Source organism: Salvelinus namaycush, chromosome 35, assembly GCF_016432855.1.
Source record: "Salvelinus namaycush isolate Seneca chromosome 35, SaNama_1.0, whole genome shotgun sequence".
Taxonomy (NCBI): domain Eukaryota; kingdom Metazoa; phylum Chordata; class Actinopteri; order Salmoniformes; family Salmonidae; genus Salvelinus; species Salvelinus namaycush.
The window spans coordinates 13,617,817-13,627,593 of record NC_052341.1 but is presented as its reverse complement, the minus strand read 5'-3'; positions in this window follow the sequence as shown (position 1 = coordinate 13,627,593).

Here is a 9,777-nt window from a genome sequence, read left to right as displayed (position 1 = left end):
ACGGTAAACATTTGAACTCCAATGTAATTCTCATATGGCTAAATGTGTCATTCAACCAAATTGTATTTAAATAAAACAACATTTTCTGTTGGCATCCCAGACTTGCTTGGTGAATCAATCCTACACTATGTACCTGTTTTGTAACAGAATAACTATTCAAATATATATATACATATTTATTTATTTTACAGTCATATGGAATATCTTCAAGCAGAGGCTGTCTGTAGACCATTAGAATGAGACCAGTGTCCACAGACAGTGGTTAGACCAAGTGTAAACCAGCCTTGCATTTCACATAAGGCTCAATGGCGACCCACATTTTTTGCAAAAAAATAAATAATTCAGAACAGCGAAAACTTGACTTCAGTGAGTCAACTGGGAAGTCGGGAATAAATGAGCTCTGACTGGAAAAATACGTTTCAAACGGTCATCCAACTTGAAATTGTACATTCGGCCTCTTTCTAGAGCTACGACCTGAAGATCAATGACATCATGATTCGACCTTGTTTTTTTCAGTTCCCAGTTGTTTTGAAAGCGCCATAAATTCAAAGAATACCAGACTTTGATGAAAAAATTTGCCCACGAAGAACCGCTGCGTCACCTTCCTGTTCAAGTGAGCACAGCACAACAAGGTGTCTAAAAATGTATTGTATGCTGCTGCTTAAATTATGTAATATGCCAGGGAGATATGTATACCGTAGCTAAGAAAGTAATACTAAGTGTATGTTGTGTAGTAAGATGTTAGTAGCCCATGCGTCTCACCATAATAATTTGGTCTATTTACCGCTCTTTATCTTGCCTACTGTTCTGACCTGGTGGTGCACATGTAGCCTATAACCTGTTTTAGAGAAATGTAATCATCAAATATTATAAGAGCTTTCATTGTCTGCTTCAATGCCCCCTTTACTTATCCTATGGTTCTGACTTGGTGTACAGGGAAAACACTGTAACAACGGCCCATGTTTTGAATTCTGTCGCTGTACATTTCAAAAGTGCTAAACAAATAGTTGTATTGACTATGTCCGTCCTAGCTCACTCATTAATGTCTTAATCGAAATGACGGATTGCCTCTTATCAGTTTGTTGTCCCCTTACGTCATAGTTTGTACACCTCAATTGTCATTAGAAACCACATTTGTTTAAACAAGTCAGCCATATCAGCAATTTTTTTTAAAAGGCAGTAAATGAGGCTGAATGAACTGTTTCGCTGCCAGACAAGGCTCCGCTGATCCCATATGTTGCAGTGGTAATATGTTGGAACTGCTGTTGGGACAGCTTTATGTAGACCCTAACAGTTTGTGGGCACCGTTTCTCACCGTTATAGTTCAATTCATGTATTGTTTAGTGTTGTGTTGTAGTGACTTTGCTGGCATACATCCCACTTTCTTTTTTTTTGCCCCTACCAAGATTTACATGCTGAAATCGCCACTGATAAGGCCAAAGGTCTTTCTTGGTCTATTTTGCTTGAATAGCAGTACTGTGCTCAATAGTCAAAAGGCGGCGCACATATGAAAATGGGTCCCCATTAATATCAGATAACGGTGTGTTTTTATAAAATGTGTTGTAAATGCGAGCCTATCCTTTATTGTTCTAATCTTAGTCAAATCCCCTATTGTCCATGGACAGGAGACAATGTTTACTTTTGTGAGGATTCAAAAATGTGAATGGTTAGATCATTCACACATCCACACACACATATGTATACACTGACTGTACAAAACATTATGAACACCTGCTCTTTCCATGACATAGACTGACCAGGTGAAACCAGGTGAACGCTATGATCCCTTATTGATGTCACCTGTTAAATCCACTTCAATCAGTGTAGATGAAGGGGAGAAGACAGGTTTTAAAGAAGGATTTTTAAGCCTTGAGACAATTGAGACATGGATTGTGTACAGTATGTGTGCCATTCAGAGGTTGAATGGGCAAGACAAAATATTTAAGTTCCTTTGAACAGGGTATGGTAGTAGATGCCACGCACACTGGTTTGAGTGTGTCAAGAACTGCTGCTGGGTTTTTCACGCTTAACAGTTTCCTGTGTGTATCAAGAATGATCCACCACCCAAAGGACATCCAGCCAACTTGACACAACTGTGGGAAGCATTGGAGTCAACAAGGGCCAGCATCCTTGTGGAACACTTTCGAGATCTTGTAGAGACCATGCCCAGACGAATTGAGGCTGTTCTGAGGGCAAAAAGGGGTGTAGCTCAATATTAGGAAGGTGTTCCTAATGTTTTGTACACTCAGTGTACATCCATGTACACTTCACAACTGCTGCTACCAGACTCTTATTTACTATTGCTAATACTACACATTTCAAACACCCCCCAATCCTCCCTTCTCTGATACATGTGTAAATATTGTACTATAAATTGTGCCTTCCTGTATTATACTTCTGCTAAAATGTCTATTATATTCTTATATTGTATTATTTCTTATTGTTGTTGCATTGTCGAGAAGGAACTTGCCAGTATTCATTTCGTTGGACAGTGTATATCATACATATGACTAATAAAACTTGAAACTGAAACCTGTTTTAGGCATACATTTTATTGTTTTATCATTGCATTATTGGTAGAACAGTGCACAGTAGTCTAATGTATCTACTCAAGGCACAGTAGGCTATCAGCTGCTGCAAATATATGCTGATCAAAATGTAATAATGAGATCAATATGGGTAATCATTGAAGGGAATGAAGAGTAACCGCCCAAAAGTGGGATCCCTCAAAAACCTCTAGTGACATCACCAGAAAAGTTTACCCCGCCTTCCAGAGAATCATTACAGTTCTCCTAGCAGCAGGATATTATGCTGGAAGGACGATCCCGGATTTAGATATATTTTTTTAAAGTAAGAGTCCCCCTGCAAAGACATGCTACATTTTTGGAATATCAATGTTCTGTTTAGGCTATATTTAAAGAAATACACTTATATATGTTATTGGAATTACTCAAGAGTCTGGAAAACTTAAATTGGTCTCTTTTGCTGGGCGACTGGTTTAATACAGTGCTGATAACTCCTTACTCCACCCCCTCCATTGTCCTCAAAGCAACACTGTATATGAATGACATATTGGCTTATAGTGAAAAACTATTCTTTGTGCCAATGTAAAAGTTGGATTGGGAGTACTAGTAGGGTCTGTAGAATCGATATATGGTGTCATTTCATAGGGGACTGAGGTCAAAATACCCAACAGGACTTTTAACTCTGCCCCTTCCATTGCCATCAATGCAATAGGATCTTTCTATAAATAATGGGGCCGATGTGTGACATTGGGATCCCGGATCCACATTTCAAAATGGTTTGAATAACTTAATGTATGGTATCTATACTAACAAAATATGTTGATTTCTTCAGAGGGACTGTGTTGTACGGCCTGCTTGTTATTACTGGTCCGTTTTGAGAAAAATTGTGTTTTTTTAGACACAACTGCAAACTTCCAGGAGTAGCCACAAACCAATCAGTGTTGATTTTGCCATCATGTTGAAAGAACTACAGATGTACAGTATATATACTGAACAAACACATAAACACAACATGCACTTCCAGTTCATGTAAAGAAATCAATCAATTGAAATAAATTCATTGGGATCTAATCTATGGATTTCACATGACTGGGAATACAGATATGCATCTGTTGGTTGCAGATACATTTTTTTTTAAGTAGAGGCGTGGATCAGAAAACCAGTCAGTTTCTGCTGTGACCACAATTTGCCTCATGCATCGCGACATATCTCCTTTGCATGGAGTTGATCAGGCTGTTGAGTGTGGCCTGTGGAATGTTGTCCCACTCCCCTTCAATGGCTGTGCAGAGTTGCTGGATATTGGCAGGAACTGAAACACGCTGTCGTACACTTCGATCTAGAGCATCCCAAACATGCTCAATGGGTGACATGTCTGGTGAGAATGTAGGCCATGGAAGAACTGGGACATTTTCAGCTTCCACAAATTGTGTCAGCTTCTACAGATCCTTGCAACATGGGCTGTGCATTATCATGCTGAAACATGAGATGATGGCGGCGGATGAATTGCGCGACAATGGGCCTCAGGATCTCGTCACGGTATCTTTGTGCATTAAAATTCCCATCGATAAAATGCAATTGTGTTCGTTGTCCGTAGCTTATGCCTGCCCATACCATAACCCCATCGCCATCAAGGGGCACTCTGTTCACAACGTTGACATCAGCAAAACGCTCTCCCACACGACACCACACACACTGTCTGCCATTTACCCGGTACAGTTGAAACCAAAATTCATCCATGAAGAGCACATTTCTCCATCGTGCCAGTGGCCATCGAAGATGAGCATTTGCCCACTGAAGTCGGTTACGACACCGAACTGCGGTCAGGTTAAGACCCTGGTGAGGACGATGAGCATCCAGATGAGCTTCCCTGAGATGGTTTCTGACAGTTTGTGCAGAAATTACTCGATTGTGCAAACCCATGCAACGTGCTGGTCCCATGTTTTATGAGCTGACATAACAAATCCCAGAAATGTTTCATATGCACAAAAAGCTTATTTATCTCAATTTTTTACCAAATTTGTTTACATCTCTATTTGTGAGCATTTTTCCTTTGCCAAGATAATCCATCCACTTGACAGGTGTGGCATATCAAGATGCTGATTAAACAGCATGATCATTACACAGGTGCACCTTGTGCTGGGGACAGTAAAAGGCCACTTTAAAATGTGCAGTTTTGTCACACAACACAATGCCACAGATGTCTCAAGTTTTGAGGGAGCTTGCAACTGGCATGCTGACTGCGAGAAGGTTCACCAGAGCTGTTTCTGGAGAATTCAATGTTCATTTCTCTACCCTAAGCTGCCTCTAACATCGTTTTAGAGAATTTGGCAATATATGTATATGTTTCTAAACGTAAATCAAGTGCTATTTGCATGTGAAAATGTAATGGGATGCATTTGTTCCATTGTTAACATTTTTGTTGGTAGCCCAGTCTTCAAGGTTATTGACAAATTAAGGTGTGTGGCTTTAATCATTCTCATCACAAGCTCTAGAAACCCTGCTGGCTTGACAACTTTAACTCTAGTTTCAACCACATGGAATGCAGCCTGCTGTGAGAATACTGCTGATCTTCCTCTCTCTTGTTATTTAACCTTTGTTTCCTCATATCACTCAGAACATTAAAGTCTGTAGCCCTTTCCTGCAGTCAAATGACCAAATCGCACTCTAGTTGCCTCTTGGGTAGAATGTTATTCATATTTTTCATAATTTCATAATAAATCAGCATTACTTAAAAGTGATCTTGTGATGTATATAAAGTGTAATATTGGGAAGCAAACTCAAAACGGAAAACATTTCAACTCTATATCTGACATGGTACAGGTGTCTTCTTTTTTTAAGCCCATGTGTGTGAGGTGCATCATTTTGTTTCAAAGTAGATTTATTTAAGACTACCAAGAAACACTCTGTGTGACCCTGATTTAGCCCACTGCAGTAAAGACTAAACAGAACATTGTTGGTCGCTGGGCTTGTGCTAAGACCTCAAAATGCTGATGCAGCACCCAGCACCGGTCCTAGAACTTATTTTCCTATACAGTATTTTCTAAATATTATGTAGTACAATTAGTACACTGTATGTAGTTTTAGTAAGTAGAAGGCAAGACAGATTTCAGACATGGCCTCTACACTAGTTTAAAGACAGAATGTGAAGGAATAGTTTTTGCTTTCCAAGATGGCCACTCTACTTAGGGCTATAACGGCCATTAATGATTTGCCAAATTTCATGCAACCTGGCAGAATTGTAGAACCCACACAACTGAACATTTGACCACTTTCCCAACAACTTAGGCAGTAACGTAGAGCATTAAAGTGCGGTAGATTCTACAGACCCTACTGACTACTCCCAACGGCACTTTTACGTTGGCACAAATACCATTTTTTTTCTCTATAAGCCAATATGTAATTCATATATAGTGATTTGCACTATGGCCAATGGAATGGGTGGAATAAAAGGCCAGCAACACTCCATTTTATTTAGTCCACCATTCAAAAGGCACTCGCACATCTGAGCTATCTTCTTTGCAGGTGCATGGTAACAGTTGAATAAAATGAGAAAAAAGAAGGAACCCACACATTGTTCTTGATATTATCACTCCTCACGGCCTTCGTCAGAGGTCTTATACATAAAGCGTATTAAGGAGCAGTGATGCTATCAAGAGCAGTGTGTGGGTTCCTTCTTTTTTCTCATTTAGTCCACTATGGAATAACACCATACAGTACCAGTCAAAAGTTTGGACACACCTACTCAATCAAGGGTTTTTCTTTTTTTTATTATAATTTTTTTTTTTTACTATTTTCTACATTGTAGAATAATAGTGAAGACATGAAAGACTATGAAATAACACATATGGAATCATGTAGTAACCAAAAAAGTGTTAAACAAATCAAAATCTATTTTATATTTGAAATTCTTCAAAGTAGCCACCCTTTGCCTTGATGACAGCTTTGCACACTCTTGACATTTTCTCAACCAGCTTCACCTGGAATGCTTTTCCAACTTTCTTGAAGGAGTTCCCATATTTGCTGAGCACTTGTTGGCTGTTTTTCCTTCACTCTGCAGTCCAACTCATCCCAAACCGTATCAATTGGGTTGAGGTCGGGTGATTGTGGAGGCCAGGTCATCTGATGCAGCACACCATCACTCTCCTTGGTCAAATAGCCCTTACACAGTCTGGAGATGTGTTTTGGGCCATTGTCCTGTTGAAAACAAATGATAGTCCCACTAAGCGCAAACCAGATGGGATGGCGTATTGCTGCAGAATGATGTATTAGCCATGCTGTTTAAGTGTGCCTTGAATTCAAAATAAATCACTGACAGTGTCACCTGCAAAGTACCCCCACACCATTACACCTCCTCCTCCATGCTTCACGGTAGGAAACACACATGCGGAGATCATCCGTTCACCTACTCTGCGTCTCACAAAGACACTGTGGTTGGAACCAAAAATCTCAAATTTGGACTCTTCAGACCAAAGGACAGAATTCCACCGGTCTGATGTCCATTGCTTGTGTTTCTTGGCCCAAGCAAGTTTCTTTTTATTATTAGTGTCCTTTAGTAGTGGTTTCTTGCAGCAATTCGACCATAAGGCTTGATTCGCGCAGTCTCCTCTGAACAGTTGATGTTGAGATGTGTCTGCTACTTGAATTCTGTGAAGCATTTATTTGGGCTGCAATCTGCAATGCAGTTACCTCTAATGATCTCATCCTATGCATCAGAGATAACTCTGGGTCTTCCTTTCCAGTGGTGGTTCTCATGAGAACCAGTTTCATCATAGAGCTTGATGGTTTTTGCGACTGCACTTGAGGAAACATTAAAAGTTATTGAAATTTTCCAGATTGACTGACCTTCATGTCTTAAAGTAATGATGGACTGCCGTTTCTTTTTGCTTATTTGAGCTGTTCTTGCCATAAAATCTTTATTCATTTAACTAGGCAAGGCAGTTAAGAACAAATTCTTATTTACAATGATGGCCTACCCCTGCCAAACGTATGCCAATTGTGCACCACCCTACAGCCGGGACTTGAACCAGGGTCTGTAGCACCTCTAGCACTGAGATGGAGTGCTTTAGACCACTGCGCCACTTGGGAGTACACATTGACTTGGTATTTCACCAAATAGGGCTATCTTCTGTATACCACCCCTACCTTGTCACAACACAACTGATTGGCTCAAACACATTAAGAAGGAAAGAAATTCCACAGATTAACTTTTAACAAGGCACACCTGTTAATGCATTCCAAAGTACCTCATGAAGCTGGTTGAGAGAATTCCAAAAGTGTGCAAAGCTGTCATCAAGGCTACTGGCTACTTTGAAGAATCTCAAATATAAAATATATTTTGATTTGTTTAACACTTTTTTCTATATGTGTTATTTCATAGTTTTGATGTCCTCACCCTATTAATCTACAATGTAGAAAACACATTAAGAAGGAAAGAAATTCCACAGATTAACTTTTAAGAAGGCACACCTGTTAATGAATTCCAAAGCACCTCATGAAGCTGGTTGAGAGAATTCCAAGAGTGTGCAAAGCTGTCATCAAGGCTACTGGCTACTTTGAAGAATCTCAAATATAAAATATATTTTGATTTGTTTAACACTTTTTTCTATATGTGTTATTTCATAGTTTTGATGTCCTCACTCTATTAATCTACAATGTAGAAAATAGTAAAAAAAATAAAAATAAAAAACATTTAATGAATAGGTGTGTCCAAACTTTTGACTAGTACTGTATATAGATTCTACAGACCCTACTGAGTACTCACAACCCCACTTTTACATCAGTACAAAGAATAGTTTTTTTTCTACAGCCCAATATTGTGAATATACAGTAAAAGTCTGAACATTGTATTTTCCAATAGTGGTCTTAAAAAATGTTTTTAAAAACATATTTCTGATTTATTTAATGAATTCCTTCTTGCATTTGCTTATAAGCACCATAGCAATGGCCATTGATTACAATTTACAATATTTTGAATGAGTTATCGACATTGAAATGTTTTGAAACGTATATTTTGAAGGTTTTGTCATTACCATACAACATGACGTTGTAATTTGTGCTGCTGGCAGAATAGTACAACAATGTAGTCAGAGAAATTTTATTTCCGATCGTGGAGTTTATTATTGTTCTCTTAGCAGCAGGATATTATGCTGGCAGTGCAAAAACTCAGATTTTCTTTTTTTAAATAAGAGTCTCCCTTCAAAGAAATGCTCAAATCTGGGAATGTCTATTTATTTTTTCGCACTCTAATGCTGTACAACAGTTTTTCAAAGTACTACAACCACCTTACAAAAATTGATAATTTGACATATTTATTTTAAATATTGTATTATTTAAACATGTGAAGTTTAACATGGGGACCATGTCGTACATACTCTGTACATACCTAGCACCCTATGCAATACATTGTAATAGACTATACATGGGAAACATTTTGGCTTGTAGATAGAAAACTTTTCTGCCTGTCTCAGCTAAAGTCGGATGGAAAATACTCAGCAGGATCTCTTTTGGTTTCTTTTTAGAAGAGTACTTTGTAGCATGGCCTGCTGATGGCTTTTCACTCCTCCCTCTCCATAGTCCCCAATGCAATACACTTTAACAGTAAATATGTGTAGTTTTGGAGGGGGACTCATGCATATCCAGCACCACAGCTTTAAAGGATGTGGTACTTGTCACGGTCCTGAAATGAATACGCGCTCAACAACAACAAAAGAAACACAAGAAACAAACTTTGTTATTAAAACGAAAATCTCATTTATTTACAAGTTAAATGTAATGAATATTAAACAGGCTATTAGTACACAGTATAATAATGCTTGCAAAGGCATTTTCTGTAGAGTTTTAAATGCATTACGTAGTCGTTTTCTCTCTGATAACTCATATAAAACATACCCTCGTATTCCATTGTGACAAAGTATACACATTGCCCTCTGATAAGACTCCTTTAGAGCCCTCGAATAAGACTACTTTAGAGCCCTCTAATAAGACTGCTTTAGAGCCCTCTAATAAGACTGCTTTAGAGAATAAATACTGTAATACTGTATGACTGGACTTCTAATAAGACAAAGGCCAAGTAAAAATCACTTGACAATTTGGAGAGATGGGCTATATGATCCATGAATCAGTCCTAAACCCAAATCCAAGAAGCAAACCTTTGGATTAATTGCGACCAAGGTGGGTTTAAGAAAACTTTGTAAGGCTGTGCATAATTGGGGTGATATAAACATATAGCACCATGATTTTCCTTGGATACTGC